This window comes from Palaemon carinicauda, chromosome 28 (genome assembly GCF_036898095.1).
Source record: "Palaemon carinicauda isolate YSFRI2023 chromosome 28, ASM3689809v2, whole genome shotgun sequence".
Classification (NCBI taxonomy): Eukaryota; Metazoa; Arthropoda; class Malacostraca; order Decapoda; family Palaemonidae; genus Palaemon; species Palaemon carinicauda.
Window position 1 is genome coordinate 1,279,611 of NC_090752.1, and position 22,800 is coordinate 1,302,410.

At 38.1% G+C, this 22,800-nt stretch overlaps 1 long non-coding RNA gene across 3 annotated transcripts in view; it reads right to left on the bottom strand.

The window, feature by feature from the left end:
* LOC137621423 (uncharacterized) overlaps positions 1-22,524 on the bottom strand; it is a 31,635-nt gene extending 9,111 nt beyond the window's left edge. For 2 of the 3 annotated variants that reach the window (XR_011040214.1, XR_011040212.1), the window contains exons 1-4: positions 9,904-10,024; positions 7,029-7,179; positions 3,184-3,366; positions 751-939 (exon numbers count right to left, since the gene is read on the bottom strand). This is a non-coding gene — a long non-coding RNA (uncharacterized lncRNA). Of the gene's footprint in view, positions 1-750; positions 940-3,183; positions 3,367-7,028; positions 7,180-9,903; positions 10,025-22,265 lie in introns of those variants that run through there. The other variant, XR_011040213.1, reaches the window with a different exon arrangement.
* Between the last annotated feature and the right edge of the window lie 276 nt (positions 22,525-22,800).

The following is a 22,800-nucleotide window of genomic DNA, read 5'->3' on the forward strand; positions in this document are numbered from 1 at the left end:
ATTTACAAAACTTTGATTGGTTTAAATTGTTAGTTCTGGCTCAACAGGATGGTTCATTGATGTGGTAGTTTTGAGAATATTACTAGAACATACAAAATTTCGTGTTAACACTAAACACGCTGGATTTTTCAAAGGATTTCCGTCTACAACTGCTAGTGATGGCAGAATTGGGGTGCTATTTACAAGGGTCTAGAGAATATAAACAAAACTATCTATACCAAGACTCAAGTTGGTCCAACTGTATGTTCTAGGAATCCAGCATTGCATCCAGCCTTCAGACTGTTGGGATTGGCAGAGGCAAAGAACATTTCCTGTATAGATCCAAAGACCATTCCAACAGTAGGAACCAATTTCATCACTAAGTTATCTTCAAGATATCCTTTTATTGTACAGACAGGGTCAGGATCCCTAGTTAATATGGTTAAATCAAGTCCCTGTCTGCTGACCAAACATGGACCACCAGCTGTGGATTAAGAGAATTCTAGGGGTTGATGAACCAGAACTTTCAGTTGATAAGTTACCTAGTGGATCTTGCCACCACTGTAGCCTTAAAGATCCTTTAGGACAAAGAGGCTGCAGGGTTTACATCCTGAAGCTTGTGTGGCATAACCTCATCAGTGATACAAAATTATGAATTAACGACTGCCAATACTCTGTTGCGCGACTTGGTTGGTGCACAAACTACCGAGTAATAGTATTCTCCTGAATCTGTCCTCTAGTAGACATAGTAAAAAACAAGGTGTAGCTTACCATGACCCGATTGATGAAACTATAAGGGCCTTCTCCAGATTTATGGGATGTCCTAGTTGCTGTCAACCTATAAGGACTGCAAATGTTGCCTTAACTCTGATGCTGTTGCTACAATCTCTAGCCACTTGTCTAGGTACTTCTGAAGTCCTGTGCAGGTAGCCAAATCCAAACTGCCTTTGCCGACTAATTCTGTGTGAAGATTACAGAAATATAATCATTCCTGAATACAGCACTCCCTAACTTATTATTTGTATTGGGAGATCTGATCTTCATATAAGTATATTTACAAACAAGTTAAAAATCTTCATATAATTAAAGAATACCATATAATAAACTCCCCAAACAAGTTAATGAAGACCTGTTGTATATTTTCCACTCATAATTTCAAAACATCACATAACTAACAATAATATATAGTCTATACTCTACTACTTGGACAATTTTAATATACAGTATTTATTAAAAAATGGAATACACAGTAGAAAATAATCCTAATTTAGCAGAAAAGTTAAAACTCTGATAAGCCAAGGTCTGAGAAAAAGTATCATGATTTAGCTGAGAAGTTCAAAGACAAAGTTTAGGGGTTATATATCATCATGAAGGAGTTTTCTTTGACTTGACCTTCTACAGCAGTAAAGCGCCTATTGAAACAATGATTTTTAATCATCACTTTCATGACATCCCGTAGGTGTGTAGTGCCCTCATTGCACCTAATATGGTGCAGTGTAGGCATTACCTTAAAGGGTCTATAGCATTTCTTTGGCCCTATCTGCCCTTTTGTTGTAGTCCTCTACTTCTGGTCCCAGTTCCTTTTTACCATCTGTCCTCTTCTTGACTTTCACTTCAGTGTTACTGCAGAGTTTTCCCACCAAATGCTATTGGGTGAGGAATGGCTTCACAGACCCCAATGCTGCTCTAACCTAAATTGGCCTTCAAGGCCACAAAGACTAAGACAGAATGGTAAAAAGAGTTCACAGTCTCCAAGAGTCCACTAAACTTTACTAGCCATAGCTTTACAGCAGAGGACTCCTCCTGATTGTGTTGTTCCTGGAAGCTAAAAATATCCACTTCAAAAGTTTAGCCACAGACTGGTTGCATTGTGCAAGCAGTCTGTCTTGAGCGTTTTTCCCGAATCATCCTCGTTAAAAAATTCTACTAAACCAAAGTTGTGGCAATCTGGTACAGGAGCAGCCAATGAAGACCTGAAGGTTCTTATCTTTAGTTAAACTTGGGTGTAGTTGGGCAGAAAACTAAAGATTTTGATTGGTTTCACATTGGCCAAGATCTCAGGAAACAGAATTTTTTTTATGGGTGTTGCTGTAGATTTGACTAGGACTAACAGTCACTTTGAATTAAGAGGAAGTTGATGGGGATTCCTCAGAAAACGCACAAGACTGTTTCTAACCAAATTAGGGAGATAAGATGGGTGCATTTGTATAAGAGTCCTCTGTGAGAGTATCTTCCAACCAGATAGATATATAGGACTGATGAGGACTTTTAGTCCTCTATGAGAGAATCTAACAACCAGGAGTGACTATGATTTCTAGAAAAATGTATATTTTTTGGATGAATTTCAGGAGGACTTTCAAAATCTTCACTGACAAGGGTTCTGTTCCCTGTAGTAGCCATCTTTCTATTTCTCATAAGTAAACTGTAGACCTCTGCTTGAACTTTCACTAATGTGCAAGTTCAAACAAAACCATCTCTACCAAGACTCAAAGTTGGTCCAACTGTATGTTCTAGGAATCCAGCATTGCATCCGGCCTTCAGACTGTTGGGATTGGCAGAGGCAAAGTATATTTCTTGTCTACATCCAATAACCAATAACCATTCCAACAGAAACAACTAATTTCATCACTCAGTTATCTACAAGATATCCTTTTATTGTACAGACAGGGTCAGGATCCCTAGTTGTTGGCCTTATCCCCTATTAAATTCTTCACCATAAGGCATAGCTCTAACCATTTTCCCATGGCTGCTTTGTTTATCGACAGGATTTGAGCTAGTTTGCACTTGCATCATCCAATGTTTCAGGTGATACTTCCTACCAGTAATGGAGATAAAAGCTGGAAGGCTGTCGACTCCTGGATGTTAATATGGTTAAATTAAGTCCCTGTCTGCTGACCAAAGATGGACACGCAGTTGTGGATGAAGAGAATTCTAGGGGTTGATGAACTATAAATTTCTATTGACAAGTGACCTAGTGGATCTTGCCACCACTGTAGCCTTCAAGATCCTTTAGGACAAAGAGGTTGCAGGGTTAACATCCTGAAGCTTGTGTGGCATAACCTCTTCAGTGATACAAGATTACAAATTAGAAACTGGCAATACTCTGTTGCGTGACTTGTTGGTGTTCAATACTATCAAGTGATAGATAATATTTTCCCGATTCTGTCCTCTGGTCGACAAAGTAAAAAACAAAGTGTAGCTTACCATGACAAGAATGAAACTATAAGGCCCTTCTCCAGATTTGTGGGATGTCCCAGTTGCTGTCAATCTATAAGGACTGCAACTGTTGCCTTAACTGATGCTGTTGCTACAATCTCTAGCCACTTGACTAGGTATTTCTGGAGTCTTGTGCAGGATAGCCAAATCCAAACTGCCTCTGCTGACATTCTGTGTGAAGATTGCAGAACAATAATCATTCCTGAATACACATGTGATTTTGAATACAGTACTCCCTAACTTATTATCTGTATTTGGAAGTTTGATCTTCATATAAGTATGTTCCTTCCTAAATGAGATTAAAGAATAATTATAATAAACTCGTTAAGTAAGTTGATGAAGACCCTGTAGTATATTTTACACTCAATTTCAAAATATCCTATAACTAACAAAAATCTAGTCTATACTTTACTACTTATACAATTTTAATATTTTTCATACAAAATAGATCACCCAGTAAAAAATAATCCTAGTTTAGCAGAAAAGTTAAAATAGTCTTGATTTAGCAGAAAAGTTAATGTCGATAAACCAAGGACTGAGAAAAAACCATCATAATGTAGCTGATAAGATAAAAGTCTGATAAACAGAGGAAAGTTTAGGTGTTACAGTATCATCATGATTCTTTGACTTAACCTTCTACATCAGTAGAGAGCGTATTGAACCAATGATTTACAATCCCCACTTTTATGACATCCAGGAGGTGTATAGTGCCATCATTGCACCTAATGTGGTGCTCTGTAGGCATTACCTGAAAAGGTCTAAGGCATTCCTTTGGCCCCTATCAAAACTTAGGGCATAGTCCTCTACTTCTGGTCCCAGTTCCTTTTTACTGTCTGCTCTCTTCTTAACTTTCACTTCAGTGTGACTGGAGTTTTCCCACCAAATGCTATTGGGTGAGGAACGGCCTCACAGACCCAATGCTGATCTAGCCCAAATTCTTAAATCCAATTTAGGCCATCAAGGCCACAATGTCTCTAGTCATAATGGTAAGAGGAAGTAACAAAAGTCTCCGAGAATCCACTAAACTCTCTACTAACAGCAGCTTTGCAGCAGAGGCCTCCTCCAGATTTTTTGGTTACTGGAAGCTAATAGTATTACCCACTTCAAAAGTGTCTCGAGCGTCATTATCGAATTCCTTGTCACAGAATTCTACTAAAAAGTTGTGGAAAGATGGTACAGGAGCAGCAAATGATGACCTGAAGGTTCTTATCTATTGTTAACCTTGGGTGTGTTGGGCAGGAAACTAAAGACTTTCTTGGTTTCACAGTGGCCAAGATCTCAAGAAACAGAATTCTTTTACGGGGTGTTGCAGTAGATTTGACTAGGACTAACAGTCACTTGGAATTAAGAGGAAGTTGATGGGGATTCCTCAGAGAATGCATAATTCTAACCAAATTAGGTTGAGAAGATGGGTTCATTTGTGTAAGAGTCCTCTGTGAGAGTATCTTCCAACCAGATAAATATATGGGACTGATGAGGACTTTTAGTCCGCTATGAGAGAATCTGACAACCAGGAGTGACTATGATTTCTAGAAAAATGTATATTTTTCGGATGAATTTCAGGACGACTTTCAAAATCTTCACTGACAAGGGTTCTGTTCCTTGTCGTAGCCATCTTTCTATTTCTCATAAGTAAACTGTAGACCTCTGCTTGAACTTTCACAAATGTAAGACACAAAGGTTTAGGCATCCTAGCAACTGGATGTCCTTCAGTTTAGGTAGATATACTTAAAATTGCTGGAAACCTCTACAGGAGGTAGTGGCAAGGAAGGCATTCAGAGCATTCCATGTATAGAAATTTTGCAATAGCAACCGTCGTTTAGAGATTAAGAGGATACCAGCAGGTACAGTACAGACCGAGCAAAACAGTAGGTACTTTTGGGATAGTAAGCTTGGCAGATGATTTTGGAGTCTGAAATATCCCAGGTGAAAAAAAAATATTGCAAGCACAACAGTAACATTTACTGTAGAAAGACATAAAACCACAGATGAGTAGGAAAAGCAATGGGTGCAACAGTTAAATGAGGAGTGGCAAGAACTCCAGATGAAGACACAGTCACCACAGGAAGAGCAATTGGAGGAAGAAGAGTAGCCTAATGAAGCTGCAAACAACCCATAGCTTATAAGGAAAAGGGAACCATCCAAGTGCCATTGGGAAAAACACAGGCAGAGCAGCTGAATTCACATGTATAGTTAGCAAATTAGTTGTTGCAAGTACTTACACAGGATGATCAGCATAGACAACAGATCACCAGTCACAAGTATGAGTTAAGCAATGAAAGAAACATTTACAGTAGACAGAACATGAATCACAAGCAATGTAGGTTGATGCAAGCTAGTCAGTCAAGACAATTGCATGGTTCAGATTTTCTTGAATAACCCTTTTTTTATGGAGGAGAAGCTGAAAAAAAAGCTCTTCAATACTAAAACATACAAAACCAAAGCAACAAGCACCACAGGCTGGATTTTCATTGGGTACAGAAACGAGTGACAAAATGGAGTAGGTCTCCTACTCTTGAGGGTTAAGACTGATGGTCAAAGAGCCCCGGTCTGGGCACAAGGCCCGGACAATCTAAAACGAACGAACGAATGAGTGGACAGACTAAACATTAGTCAGAGCAGGTGAGAACAGCCAGACTGGGAAGAAGGCACTACCACTTATCCTTGACTTAAGAAGAGTGATACAGAAGCTGACCTAGACATAAGTTTTGTGGGAGATGAAGCCGGTACATTTGCCTCCCAGACTAGCAAGACCTGCACCTCTTGTGATAAGACTAATGAGCAAAAGAGCAATGCTCATAATGAGCAAAAGAGCAATGCTCAAATGTCCCTATGTGCTAGCTGTGATAGGAACTGCAAAGTGGATCAATTTACTTTTCCAGGGTAATAAGGCTTAGAAAGTCCACCCTGGAACATACTGACTAGCATACAAAGCATGATTGAAGCATGCAATGAAAAAAAAAATGCTGAAAAAATAATCCAACAAGTTTCAGAAAGAATAATAAAAAAGGCCCATTTACTTTTCCTGGGTATTAAGGCATGGTAATCCCTCCCTGGAACACACTGACTAGCATACAAAGCATAATTGGAAAAAAAAAGATGAAAAAGAACATGCCTAGTTTCAGAAACATAATAAAAGCAAAAGTATAATTTCATGATTGGGCCATAATATTCAGTGCTGGGACAATGAACAAGGAAGTTCATACTACTGAATGAAAATACAAAAAATTAACAAGAAATAAAAAAAAAAATATCAGTACTTTTCCACAACTAAGAGAGGGTGGATTGCAAACCTTTCTTTTAGTTTATCAAATAAATAGTTTAGAAGTAACATGCAAAAATAACTGATTTTGAGCGAAGCGAAAAATCTATTTTATGGGTGAAATGGCCATGTCGTCCTGATGGAGTAGTCATATATACCCAAAGGAAGCTACTGAAGGAACCTTCCATCAGGACGACATGGCTTGAGCCCAAAAATCCTATGTATACCCCGATTATAAAATCAAAATTCTAAAAGAATACTTTTAAATGTTAGGATGATACTTAGATAGCTGACAAGAGGCAAATCCAAAATAATATGATAAAACAAGACTGTTAAGTTACACTACAATAATGTGGGGAAAAGTAACAATATAAGTCTAGTATCAGATAGAAAATTAATTTTTTATTTTAGGATTTCTAGTAATTTCTTCAATGGTTTATTTCAAGATTTCGAATAACTTCTTTAATGCAAAGAATAAAGTTGTTAGAAGTGTGCCTCAAATGCCTTAATATTTTGAATTACTGAAGTGGACAGTGATGCAGAAATGCAAGAATGAGTAATTTGAACTTGCCTATGTCCATTTGGGGTCCACAAGAAAACGTCCAGGAGACAAGTCAGTATCTATCTTGGTGTAAGGAAATGGATGCCAGCAAGGCTAAATATCGAGTAGACTATGTCTTGGTAGTAATTGGTACACGAGAGACACATCCATCCATACTTTTCTGTCAAAGATATGGCAGTTTTATTTCTTACTGATGGTACTTGTAAAATGTTGATAAAACTTAATCTTACAGCTCACACTAGTGTAAGGTTTTGACGAATTTAGAAGTCCATGCTTCAGGAGAAAGAATTTAGCATTTTAAAATTCTCTGGGGTCTCCTATATTGGATAGGTTAACGTGCAATCACTGGTGTTTCATGTACATTGTGCTGATATCAGATAATTCTGGCACACTTTAGTCTATTCCAGTTCTTATATGGCTTAATTTCTTTCATACACCTATAAAACATGCAATCTTAAACTATCACATCAAATATCGTCCTTTGTCAACCCTTCTCTTGTCCCTTGCATTCTCATTCATTTTCAAATGAACAAACATATATTCCCAGGCAAAGTAGCAAAAAATTAATTCCTTAGTTCCCTATTCTCATTCATCCTTTAATCGCCATACTTCTTCCCCTTGCTAAAGTTTTTAAAAGACATATATAAAATATTTATTTACTCAGTCGTTCGTGCCTTATCAAACTAATTTCTATGCCTACACTTAATAATTCCATTCGTATGTTTTGCCTGTTCATTTGTTCTAATCTTTACACTTTCATACTCGATACTCAACATTTCCTACACTCATTTATCACCCTATGCATAGTTAACAAATATCCAGTCAAATAATCACATAACTCTTAGAGTCCGAACCCATTGCTATCACTATACTTAGACAATAGTTGCCCTAATCAGGGAAAAAAAAGTCACATACATCCATACCATTATGTACTTTATTTTTTAACATCGGGGTACTTCTCTCATATACACTATCTCTTATACTTCTTTAGGTCCACTCTCACTATCATTCCCACTACTAAATTCATTCTAGTTTCCTTCTTCGATTACAAAGAAGCTATATCTACTCCTGTATTCATGCCTTAAATCATATTCTTCTTACCCTTCTAACATCTCCCATTCATGCTCATCATCATTCTAATCCTGACCCTTTATTTTTATTTCTTTATCCCTCTTACCTTACCTCTCCCCTTTTTATCTTCGCTGTCCTTACATGCTTAATGCCTTTACCTAATTCCCTATTACTAATATTTCCTTTCCCCATTATCACTTTCCTTAATCTATTATTCCACTTTTAACAACCCAAAGTACAGGAAACTCTCCTGTGTGACACACGGTTGGTACACTGCCATTTCTTTATCACTTGGTCCATTATAACTCCAGTTCATTCGTCCACTCACTCTTCATTCTTTCTTTTCTTTATCTCTAAATTACCTTCCCTTTTTATACTTCCATTAGGTTCCCCCAGTTCCTTTCACATCTGATTTTCTCCTTTCAATTGAAAATTATATACTTCTCTTTTAAGTTTCTTACTCAACTGCTATTCCTCCATTATTACTTTGAGCTGCTCCTCCATTTTCATTGACAATCTTAATTCATACTTAAGTCCTCCTGTCCATCAGGACAATTTTTGTTCTCACCTTGGACGTCCTTTTTCGTGAGCCAAAATAATGTGGCAGGATGCCAAAACTCCATGCTTTTGAATCTAATTGACAGTTTGCAACACAGACTTTCTACTTCGTCGTCTTTCAAAATGGTCTCTTGAACAGTAAAGATATTTAAACTAACTCCCTTAAATACATACTTCCTAAAACTTTTAGCATACAAGAACACATAAAGAAGACTAAAACTAGCATACAAAAATACCACATTGGGTAATATATATCTATTTAAACTAACTCCCTTGAATCCACATTTCTTAAAACTTTTACACGAATAAAGTTTGTATTTATGGAATATTTTTGACCCTTCACAAACTTTTAAGACAACACCCCAAAAAATACCAAACCAATTTACATAAGAGCCCAAATTTTAATATATGAAAGTAGGAATCTATAAAAGTATATATCAATATAAACATATATTATAAGAACACAAATATAAATACATTTGAATATTGATATTGTTAAATGTAAGCTTACTGAATATAAATATTACACGAATATAAACTACTGTATATAAATATACATGAATATAAACACAAACATATATAAAAATATATCCTAATATAATGTGGGACACTGCTGCAAAGCCTCTTCTCATTTTATTCTTATAAATCCTGCGAGGTTTAATCGTTAAAAAACGGATTTTGAGCGAAGTGAAAAATCTATTTTTGGGCGAGATGGCCATGACGTCCTTATGGAAGCATACCAGAGAATTAATGTATCTGTGGATTTTCATCAGTGCCTTAACCTTGGGACAATATTTCTACAGCCAAAAGGGCCAATTGAGACAAATGACGTTACCGTTATCCGTCATTATCACTAAGCATAACAATGTTAGTGCTTCCTGCCCCCTGCAGGGAAGTGTCATTTTTAGACGTTAGAAAAAGGGCCTCAAGGTAGCATATATTGATTTTAAACATGTCAGTTTGGGCTCTGTGGCCCTTTTGTACATTACTGTTCCAAGGTATCATTATGGATATCAGTAACTATTTTATCTATGTTCACCAATTCATAAAGATACAGAAGGATTTGCATATAATTATATTTCAAATAAGATGTATAACTTAGAATGCTTAGAGTAAATTTTCGGTTCTACAGCTAATAAAGATAAAGCAAATACAAATATAGCTAACATGCTTGAAGAAGTCTGGGAGTTTTTATAGTCTGGTCCTTAATTATTCAAGGCCTAACGAATATATATATCCAATAACAGTGACTCACCTCAATTTAGCAGTTATTTCCTCTGAGGATCCGACTAATTTTGGTTGAAACAGCAGTGGTTGAAGTGAAATACTTTTTGCTAGATCACCTGCATCATGCCCATAAAGATTCTGTGCAAGTCCAATAAGGTTATGTCGCTTCATAACCACCTGGAAATGCACAGTTGATAAAGTGGATGAAGTATGGATCAAGAGAGATTATCATCTAACATTCAGGCTGTAGTAAATATACTGTAAAGGAAGAAATACAGATTTGGCGATATAAACATTTGGCACTCAAGCAGTAGCAGAAGGTATAGTGTAATGAATGGGAAATTTAAACACCTGGCACACAGGCAGTAGTAGAAGGTATAGTGTAAGGATTGGGAAATTTAAACACCTGGCACACAGGCAGTAGTAGAAGGTATAGTGTAAGGATTGGGAAATTTAAACACCTGGCACACAGGCAGTAGTAGAAGGTATAGTGTAAGGAATGGGAAATTTAAACATCTGGCACACAGGCAGTAGTAGAAGGTATAGTGTAAGGAATGGGAAATTTAAACATCTGGCACACAGGCAGTAGTAGAAGGTATAGTTTAAGGATTGGGAAATTTAAACATCTTGCACACAGGCAGTAGTAAAAGGCATAGTGTAAGGAATGGGAAATTTAAACATCTGGCACACAGGCAGTAGTAGAAGGTATAGTGTAAGGATTGGGAAATTTAAACATCTGGCACACAGGCAGTAGTAGAAGGTATAGTTTAAGGATTGGGAAATTTAAACATCTGGCACACAGGCAGTAGTAGAAGGTATAGTTTAAGGATTGGGAAATTTAAACATCTGGCACACAGGCAGTAGTAGAAGGTATAGAGTAAGGAATGGGAAATTTAAACACCTGGCACACAGGCAGTAGTAGAAGGTATAGTTTAAGGATTGGGAAATTTAAACATCTGGCACACAGGCAGTAATAGAAGGTATAGAGTAAGGAATGGGAAATTTAAACACCTGGCACACAGGCAGTAGTAGAAGGTGTAGTGTAAGGATTGGGAAATCTGAACATCTGGCACACAGGCAGTAGTAGAAGGTATAGTGTAAGGAATGGGAAATTTAAACACCTGGCACACAGGCAGTAGTAGAAGGTGTAGTGTAAGGATTGGGAAATCTAAACATCTGGCACACAGGCAGTAGTAGAAGGTATAGTTTAAGGATTGGGAAATTTAAACATCTGGCACACAGGCAGTAATATTAGATATAGTGTAAGGATTGGGAAATTTAAACACCTGGCACACAGGCAGTAGTAGAAGGTATAGTTTAAGGATTGGGAAATTTAAACATCTGGCACACAGGCAGTAATAGAAGGTATAGAGTAAGGAATGGGAAATTTAAACACCTGGCACACAGGCAGTAGTAGAAGGTATAGTTTAAGGATTGGGAAATTTAAACATCTGGCACACAGGCAGTAATATTAGATATAGTGTAAGGATTGGGAAATTTAAACATCTGGCACACAGGCAGTAGTAGAAGGTATAGTGTAAGGATTGGGAAATTTAAACATCTGGCACACAGGCAGTAATAGAAGGTATAGAGTAAGGAATGGGAAATTTAAACACCTGGCACACAGGCAGTAGTAGAAGGTATAGTTTAAGGATATGGAAATTTAAACATCTGGCACACAGGCAGTAATAGAAGGTATAGAGTAAGGAATGGGAAATTTAAACACCTGGCACACAGGCAGTAGTAGAAGGTGTAGTGTAAGGATTGGGAAATCTAAACATCTGGCACACAGGCAGTAGTAGAAGGTATAGTGTAAGGAATGGGAAATTTAAACACCTGGCACACAGGCAGTAGTAGAAGGTGTAGTGTAAGGATTGGGAAATCTAAACATCTGGCACACAGGCAGTAGTAGAAGGTATAGTGTAAGGAATGGGAAATTTAAACACCTGGCACACAGGCAGTAGTAGAAGGTGTAGTGTAAGGATTGGGAAATCTAAACATCTGGCACACAGGCAGTAGTAGAAGGTATAGTGTAAGGATTGGGAAATCTAAACACCTGGCACACAGGCAGTAGTAGAAGGTGTAGTGTAAGGATTGGGAAATTTAAACATCTGGCACACAGGCAGTAATATTAGATATAGTGTAAGGATTGGGAAATTTAAACATCTGGCACACAGGCAGTAGTAGAAGGTATAGGGTAAGGATTGGGAAATCTAAACATCTGGCACACAGGCAGTAGTAGAAGGTATAGGGTAAGGATTGAGAAATTAAAAAATCTGGCACACAGGCAGTAGTAGAAGGTATAGTGTAAGGAATGGGAAATTTAAACATCTGGCACACAGGCAGTAACATTAGATATAGTGTAAGGATTGGGAAATTTAAACACCTGGCACACAGGCAGTAGTAGAAGGTATAGTGTAAGGAATGGGAAATTTAAACATCTGGCACACAGGCAGTAGTAGAAGGTATAGTGTAAGGAATGGGAAATTTAAACATCTGGCACACAGGCAGTAGTAGAAGGTATAGTGTAAGGAATGGGAAATTTAAACACCTGGCACACAGGCAGTAGTAGAAGGTATAGTGTAAGGAATGGGAAATTTAAACATCTGGCACACAGGCAGTAGTAGAAGGTATAGTGTAAGGAATGGGAAATTTAAACATCTGGCACACAGGCAGTAGTAGAAGGTATAGTGTAAGGAATGGGAAATTTAAACATCTGGCACACAGGCAGTAATATTAGATATAGTGTAAGGATTGGGAAATTTAAACACCTGGCACACAGGCAGTAGTAGAAGGTATAGTGTAAGGAATGGGAAATTTAAACATCTGACACACAGGCAGTAGTAGAAGGTATAGTGTAAGGAATGGGAAATTTAAACATCTGGCACACAGGCAGTAGTAGAAGGTATAGTGTAAGGAATGGGAAATTTAAACATCTGGCACACAGGCAGTAATATTAGATATAGTGTAAGGATTGGGAAATTTAAACACCTGGCACACAGGCAGTAGTAGAAGGTATAGTGTAAGGAATGGGAAATTTAAACATCTGGCACACAGGCAGTAGTAGAAGGTATAGTGTAAGGAATGGGAAATTTAAACATCTGGCACACAGGCAGTAGTAGAAGGTATAGTGTAAGAATTGGGAAATTTAAACATCTGGCACACAGGCAGTAGTAGAAGGTATAGTGTAAGGATTGGGAAATTTAAACATCTGGCACACAGGCAGTAGTAGAAGGTATAGTGTAAGGAATGGGAAATTTAAACATCTGGCACACAGGCAGTAATAGAAGGTATAGTGTAAGGATTGGGAAATTTAAACATCTTGCACACAGGCAGTAATAGAAGGTATAGGGTAAGGATTGAGAAATTAAAAAATCTGGCACACAGGCAGCAGTAGAAGGTATAGTGTAAGGATTGGGAAATTTAAACATCTGGCACACAGGCAGTAATATTAGGTATCGTGTAAGGATTGGGAAATTTAAACATCTTGCACACAGGCAGTAATAGAAGGTATAGGGTAAGGATTGAGAAATTAAAAAATCTGGCACACAGGCAGCAGTAGAAGGTATAGTGTAAGGATTGGGAAATTTAAACATCTTGCACACAGGCAGTAATAGAAGGTATAGGGTAAGGATTGAGAAATTAAAAAATCTGGCACACAGGCAGCAGTAGAAGGTATAGTGTAAGGATTGGGAAATTTAAACATCTGGCACACAGGCAGTAATATTAGGTATCGTGTAAGGATTGGGAAATTCAAACATCTGGCACACAGGCAGTAGTAGAAGGTATAGTGTAAGGATTGGGAAATTTAAACATCTGGCACACAGGCAGTAACAGAAGGTATAGTGTAAGGATTGGGAAATTTAAACATCTGGCACACAGGCAGTAACAGAAGGTATAGTGTAAGGATTGGGAAATTTAAACATCTGGCACACAGGCAGTAGTAGAAGGTATAGTGTAAGGATTGGGAAATTTAAACATCTGGCACACAGGCAGTAGTAGAAGGTATAGTGTAAGGATTGGGAAATTTAAACATCTGGCACACAGGCAGTAGTAGAAGGTATAGTGTAAGGATTGGGAAATTTAAACATCTGGCACACAGGCAGTAACAGAAGGTATAGTGTAAGGATTGGGAAATTTAAACACCTGGCACACAGGCAGTAACAGAAGGTATAGTGTAAGGATTGGGAAATTTAAACATCTGGCACACAGGCAGTAACAGAAGGTATAGTGTAAGGATTGGGAAATTTAAACATCTGGCACACAGGCAGTAACAGAAGGTATAGTGTAAGGATTGGGAAATTTAAACATCTGGCACACAGGCAGTAACAGAAGGTATAGTGTAAGGATTGGGAAATTTAAACATCTGGCACACAGGCAGTAGTAGAAGGTATAGTGTAAGGATTGGGAAATTTAAACATCTGGCACACAGGCAGTAACAGAAGGTATAGTGTAAGGATTGGGAAATTTAAACATCTGGCACACAGGCAGTAACAGAAGGTAAAGTGTAAGGATTGGGAAATTTAAACATCTGGCACACAGGCAGTAGTAGAAGGTATAGTGTAAGGATTGGGAAATTTAAACATCTGGCACACAGGCAGTAGTAGAAGGTATAGTGTAAGGATTGGGAAATTTAAACATCTGGCACACAGGCAGTAGTAGAAGGTATAGTGTAAGGATTGGGAAATTTAAACATCTGGCACACAGGCAGTAGTAGAAGGTATAGTGTAAGGATTGGGAAATTTAAACATCTGGCACACAGGCAGTAACAGAAGGTATAGTGTAAGGATTGGGAAATTTAAACACCTGGCACACAGGCAGTAACAGAATGTATAGTGTAAGGATTGGGAAATTTAAACATCTGGCACACAGGCAATAATAGAAGGTATAGTGTAAGGATTAAGAAATTTAAACACCTGGCACACAGGCAGCAGTAGAAGGTGTAGTGTAAGGATTGGGAAATTTAAACATCTGGCACACAGGCAGCAGTAGAAGGTGTAGTGTAAGGATTGGGAAATTTAAACATCTGGCACACAGGCAGCAGTAGAAGGTGTAGTGTAAGGAATGGGAAATTTAAACATCTGGCACACAGGCAGCAGTAGAAGGTGTAGTGTAAGGATTGGGAAATTTAAACATCTGGCACAGAGGCAGCAGTAGAAGGTGTAGTGTAAGGATTGGGAAATTTAAACATCTGGCACACAGGCAGCAGTAGAAGGTATAGGGTAAGGATTGGGAAATTTAAACATCTGGCACACAGGCAGTAATAGAAGGTATAGAGTAAGGAATGGGAAATTTAAACACCTGGCACACAGGCAGTAGTAGAAGGTATAGTTTAAGGATTGGGAAATTTAAACATCTGGCACACAGGCAGTAATAGAAGGTATAGAGTAAGGAATGGGAAATTTAAACACCTGGCACACAGGCAGTAGTAGAAGGTATAGTTTAAGGATTGGGAAATTTAAACATCTGGCACACAGGCAGTAATATTAGATATAGTGTAAGGATTGGGAAATTTAAACATCTGGCACACAGGCAGTAGTAGAAGGTATAGTGTAAGGATTGGGAAATTTAAACATCTGGCACACAGGCAGTAATAGAAGGTATAGAGTAAGGAATGGGAAATTTAAACACCTGGCACACAGGCAGTAGTAGAAGGTGTAGTTTAAGGATTGGGAAATTTAAACATCTGGCACACAGGCAGTAATAGAAGGTATAGAGTAAGGAATGGGAAATTTAAACACCTGGCACACAGGCAGTAGTAGAAGGTGTAGTGTAAGGATTGGGAAATCTAAACATCTGGCACACAGGCAGTAGTAGAAGGTATAGGGTAAGGATTGAGAAATTAAAAAATCTGGCACACAGGCAGTAGTAGAAGGTATAGTGTAAGGAATGGGAAATTTAAACATCTGGCACACAGGCAGTAATATTAGATATAGTGTAAGGATTGGGAAATTTAAACACCTGGCACACAGGCAGTAGTAGAAGGTATAGTGTAAGGAATGGGAAATTTAAACATCTGGCACACAGGCAGTAGTAGAAGGTATAGTGTAAGGAATGGGAAATTTAAACATCTGGCACACAGGCAGTAGTAGAAGGTATAGTGTAAGGATTGGGAAATTTAAACACCTGGCACACAGGCAGTAGTAGAAGGTATAGTGTAAGGAATGGGAAATTTAAACATCTGGCACACAGGCAGTAGTAGAAGGTATAGTGTAAGGAATGGGAAATTTAAACATCTGGCACACAGGCAGTAGTAGAAGGTATAGTGTAAGGAATGGGAAATTTAAACATCTGGCACACAGGCAGTAATATTAGGTATAGTGTAAGGATTGGGAAATTTAAACACCTGGCACACAGGCAGTAGTAGAAGGTATAGTGTAAGGAATGGGAAATTTAAACATCTGGCACACAGGCAGTAGTAGAAGGTATAGTGTAAGGAATGGGAAATTTAAACATCTGGCACACAGGCAGTAGTAGAAGGTATAGTGTAAGGAATGGGAAATTTAAACATCTGGCACACAGGCAGTAATATTAGATATAGTGTAAGGATTGGGAAATTTAAACACCTGGCACACAGGCAGTAGTAGAAGGTATAGTGTAAGGAATGGGAAATTTAAACATCTGGCACACAGGCAGTAGTAGAAGGTATAGTGTAAGGAATGGGAAATTTAAACATCTGGCACACAGGCAGTAGTAGAAGGTATAGTGTAAGAATTGGGAAATTTAAACATCTGGCACACAGGCAGTAGTAGAAGGTATAGTGTAAGGATTGGGAAATTTAAACATCTGGCACACAGGCAGTAGTAGAAGGTATAGTGTAAGGAATGGGAAATTTAAACATCTGGCACACAGGCAGTAATAGAAGGTATAGTGTAAGGATTGGGAAATTTAAACATCTTGCACAGAGGCAGTAATAGAAGGTATAGGGTAAGGATTGAGAAATTAAAAAATCTGGCACACAGGCAGCAGTAGAAGGTATAGTGTAAGGATTGGGAAATTTAAACATCTGGCACACAGGCAGTAATATTAGGTATAGTGTAAGGATTGGGAAATTTAAACATCTTGCACACAGGCAGTAATAGAAGGTATAGGGTAAGGATTGAGAAATTAAAAAATCTGGCACACAGGCAGCAGTAGAAGGTATAGTGTAAGGATTGGGAAATTTAAACATCTTGCACACAGGCAGTAATAGAAGGTATAGGGTAAGGATTGAGAAATTAAAAAATCTGGCACACAGGCAGCAGTAGAAGGTATAGTGTAAGGATTGGGAAATTTAAACATCTGGCACACAGGCAGTAATATTAGGTATCGTGTAAGGATTGGGAAATTCAAACATCTGGCACACAGGCAGTAGTAGAAGGTATAGTGTAAGGATTGGGAAATTTAAACATCTGGCACACAGGCAGTAACAGAAGGTATAGTGTAAGGATTGGGAAATTTAAACATCTGGCACACAGGCAGTAGTAGAAGGTATAGTGTAAGGATTGGGAAATTTAAACATCTGGCACACAGGCAGTAGTAGAAGGTATAGTGTAAGGATTGGGAAATTTAAACATCTGGCACACAGGCAGTAGTAGAAGGTATAGTGTAAGGATTGGGAAATTTAAACATCTGGCACACAGGCAGTAACAGAAGGTATAGTGTAAGGATTGGGAAATTTAAACATCTGGCACACAGGCAGTAACAGAAGGTATAGTGTAAGGATTGGGAAATTTAAACATCTGGCACACAGGCAGTAACAGAAGGTATAGTGTAAGGATTGGGAAATTTAAACATCTGGCACACAGGCAGTAACAGAAGGTATAGTGTAAGGATTGGGAAATTTAAACATCTGGCACACAGGCAGTAACAGAAGGTATAGTGTAAGGATTGGGAAATTTAAACATCTGGCACACAGGCAGTAGTAGAAGGTATAGTGTAAGGATTGGGAAATTTAAACATCTGGCACACAGGCAGTAACAGAAGGTATAGTGTAAGGATTGGGAAATTTAAACATCTGGCACACAGGCAGTAACAGAAGGTATAGTGTAAGGATTGGGAAATTTAAACATCTGGCACACAGGCAGTAGTAGAAGGTATAGTGTAAGGATTGGGAAATTTAAACATCTGGCACACAGGCAGTAGTAGAAGGTATTGTGTAAGGATTGGGAAATTTAAACATCTGGCACACAGGCAGTAGTAGAAGGTATAGTGTAAGGATTGGGAAATTTAAACATCTGGCACACAGGCAGTAGTAGAAGGTATAGTGTAAGGATTGGGAAATTTAAACATCTGGCACACAGGCAGTAACAGAAGGTATAGTGTAAGGATTGGGAAATTTAAACACCTGGCACACAGGCAGTAACAGAATGTATAGTGTAAGGATTGGGAAATTTAAACATCTGGCACACAGGCAATAATAGAAGGTATAGTGTAAGGATTGAGAAATTTAAACACCTGGCACACAGGCAGCAGTAGAAGGTGTAGTGTAAGGATTGGGAAATTTAAACATCTGGCACACAGGCAGCAGTAGAAGGTGTAGTGTAAGGAATGGGAAATTTAAACATCTGGCACACAGGCAGCAGTAGAAGGTGTAGTGTAAGGATTGGGAAATTTAAACATCTGGCACACAGGCAGCAGTAGAAGGTGTAGTGTAAGGATTGGGAAATTTAAACATCTGGCACACAGGCAGCAGTAGAAGGTATAGTGTAAGGATTGGGAAATTTAAACATCTGGCACACAGACAGCAGTAGAAGGTATAGTGTAAGGATTGGGAAATTTAAACATCTGGCACACAGGCAGTAATAGAAGGTATAGTGTAAGGATTGGGAAATTTAAACATCTGGCACACAGGCAGTAGTAGAAGGTATAGTGTAAGGATTGGGAAATTTAAACACCTGGCACACAGGGAGTAATAGAAGGTATAGTGTAAGGATTGGGAAATTTAAACATCTGGCACACAGGCAGTAGTAGAAGGTATAGTGTAAGGATTGGGAAATTTAAACACCTGGCACACAGGGAGTAATAGAAGGTATAGTGTAAGGATTGGGAAATTTAAACACCTGGCACACAGGGAGTAATAGAAGGTATAGTGTAAGGATTGGGAAATTTAAACATCTGGCACACAGGCAGCAGTAGAAGGTGTAGTGTAAGGATTGGGAAATTTAAACATCTGGCACACAGGCAGCAGTAGAAGGTGTAGTGTAAGGATTGGGAAATTTAAACATCTGGCACACAGGCAGCAGTAGAAGGTATAGTGTGAGGATTGGGAAATTTAAACATCTGGCACACAGACAGCAGTAGAAGGTATAGTGTAAGGATTGGGAAATTTAAACATCTGGCACACAGGCAGTAATAGAAGGTATAGTGTAAGGATTGGGAAATTTAAACATCTGGCACACAGGCAGTAGTAGAAGGTATAGTGTAAGGATTGGGAAATTTAAACACCTGGCACACAGGCAGTAATAGAAGGTATAGTGTAAGGATTGGGAAATTTAAACATCTGGCACACAGGCAGTAGTAGAAGGTATAGTGTAAGGATTGGGAAATTTAAACACCTGGCACACAGGCAGTAGTAGAAGGTATAGTGTAAGGATTGGGAAATTTAAACACCTGGCACACAGGCAGTAATAGAAGGTATAGTGTAAGGATTGGGAAATTTAAACACCTGGCACACAGGCAGTAGTAGAAGGTATAGTGTAAGGATTGGGAAATTTAAACATCTGGCACACAGGTGGTAGTAGTAGAAGGTATAGTATAAAGGAAGATTTAGGCCTTCAGATTAAGCACTGTAAACATCTGGCACCCAAGCTGCGGTAGAAGGTATAGTGTATAGAAAGAAGTACAGCTTAGGTAATACAAACATCTGGTACGCAGGTAGCAGTAGAAGGTATAGTGTAAAGAAAGAATTATAGATTTGGGAATAAAAACATCTGGCACTTAAGCAGCAGTAGAAGGTTTAGTGTGAAGGAAGAAGTACAGATTACGAAATGTAAATATCTGGCACCCAAGATCCAGTAGAAAGTAGTGTAAAGGATGTACATATCAGGCTAGTAGATATCTGACAACCAAGCAGTAGCTGAGGGTATAGTGTAAAGGAAGAAGTACAGATTACGCAATGTAAACATCTGGCACTCGAGCAGTAATAGTAGCAGGTATAATGTAAAGGAAGAATTGTGGACCAGGAAAGGTAACCATCTATCATGCAGGCAGTAATAAAATTTAGTGAAAAGGAATAACTATGGATTTGGCAAGGCTTAAGTCTTGCACACATGTAATAGTAAGTAGAACATATAATATAAACTAAGAAGTACAGGTCAGACGAGGTAAACATCTGTGTCACAGGCAATAGAAGAAGACGTAGTGTGAATGAAGAAGTGCAGAACAAGCGAGATAGATATCTGGCACACAGGCAGTAGTTAGAGGTATTGTGTAAAGGGAGAAGTACAGATCAGACTGTGTAATCCTCTTCCTCACAAGTAGTAGAAGGTATGGTGTAAAGGAAAAAATAAGCACACTAATTTATAATAATATAGGGCATTAATAACAACTAAAGCTAGCATTCTTACCCCGCGCTGTTTTAGAAGAAATAAAAGGTGGAAGTAGGCAACTATGTGAAATAGTATACTTTTTAACTGCAAAATCCATTAGATCTAAATGATCACTTTGTAATAAACTAAAAGACATTGGAAGAAAAGTTAATGTCTCATCAAGTGAAGACCATTAAAGGTTTATAAAAAATAGCTATAATAAAATTATATAAAACACTTACTGATTGGTACAAGATTGATTAAAACTTCAAATATTTTCTTCACTCTAATAAGGATTGATTTGTGAATGTACATAATGAACTTTTAACAGATAGTTTTAAGAAGTTAACAACTACATTGTATTATTATGTAGACATTTAGTAAATCCATAGTTACTCAAAGTAAATCTAGTCTTTTCTTAACTCAACCAAATAGAATATTTTCTCTAACACCCATTCCATAGTCAATGTACGTAATGGCCTTAAAGGTTTTGATGATACCTTATGAGTGTCCATACAATGACAGTTCTATAATCATCATTTTTAACCCCACCATTGAACCCGAGATCACTCGCCACAGTGCCTGATTACCAGGATAAGACACCACTATTCCTGATTACTAATCATATTACTATAAAATCAAACTGAAATTACTCTTACCAAATTTAACTCATCCGAGTTATCAATTATTAGTTAAAAAAAAAAAACTTTTGCAGATAATTCACCCAAATTCAACTCATCCGAGTTATCAATTATTAGCTAAAAAAAAAAAAAAAAAAAAACTTTTGCAGATAATTCACCTAGCTATAGTTAACGAGTTAATAGGCTATCCAAAGAAACTGAAAAAATCAAGAATAAAATAAAATCCTAAGATAAATCCCAAAACACTTCGAGTATCCGTATGCTCCATCAAGTCCCCAATTTTCACACCTCGAAACAATGAGGCAACTAAGGTGCTACTTTGGCGCGCAATCTACCTCAATATACACAAGTATATTCTACGTAATAACCTGATTACCCCTATCATTCAATTACAAGCATATTGACATTAAATTACATTGCAATCTGGGCTTGGGCGAAACCCTATGGTGAACCAGGGCCTTCGACTATATTTGGCATGCAATCATACGATTTGTTCGATAGTCTCCGGCATGCGGCATCTTGGTTGGGGGAAAAGCAAGGGTGGGGAAGAATTGAGGATGGGGGAGAAGCGAGGAACAAGTGAGGGAAAGGATTTGGAGAGAAAAGTGAGGGTAAGGGTTGGGAGAGAAACGAGGGTGAGGTTGGGGAGAAGAGGGAGAGAGAGTGAGGAAGAAGTTAAGTTGGGGAGAAATGAGGAGGAAGTTAAGTTGGGGAGAAATGAGGAGGAGCAGTGAAGTTGAGGGAGAAACGAGGAGGAGCAGTGAAGTTGGGGGAGAAACGAGTAGGAGAAATTAAGGTGGGGGAGAAACGAGGAGGAGAAATTAAGGTAAGGGAGAAACAAGTAGGAGAAATGAGGTTAAGGGAGAAACGGGTAGAAGAAATGAAGTTAAGGGAGAAAAGAGTAGGAGAAATGAGGTTAAGGGAGAAACGAGTAGGAGAAATGAAGTTAAGGGAGAAGCGTGGGGGAGAATGAGGGGGGAGACAGGTGAAGGGGAGGGGGAGGTTGAAGGTTAACCGACTTAGTGCGTGTCCCATAATCCCATTAGCCATCTTGGCCATATCTTCATATTCTAAGCACATTTGCAGGATCATTATTGATGACAAATTCTAGCTTTATTTTGTGATACGAAAGTAGAGTTAGACAGAAAGGTAGAATTCCCTAAGTGTTGTCAATACATCTCACACGATATAGGTCTATTGGTCTTTAAACTACCTGGTTTTTTTAGATTTATGCTTCTTACCTCCAATCTGTGACTATGATGCATGGTGCAGGATTGCCCTACGGTTGCATATTGGCGCTGAATGTTCCCATATTATCCATAAATTCACCCATCCTTCGAAATGGAAATTAAACAGGCCAACTGCTGGGCAGGATTAAGAGAGTGTAGGCCTACTCTTAATAATCTTGCCACTGGGTACTCCAGGAACTGCTTAAGTGACACTACAGTATTGTACACAGCCTTGATTGTACAGAAACACAGGTAATCTTCGTAAACTATTTTGACGAGGCCCTATGAAAGAACGAGTATGTTAAATTCTAAAACACTTAAAATATTTCCCTTTCGACTTTATAACTATAATTATATCTTATAATGGGCAGAAGAAAATGGGATGTCAATATCTAGAATAGTTTTCGAAGTATTTAGCCTTTTAATGAGTCAATGCATTATACAACTTATATAATTATATTGCTATTAAGCAATGAATTACTTCAAATTAAGGTCATATACGGGTTTTATCATATTTAGAGAAGAACAGAAATAAGAGAGAACCTAT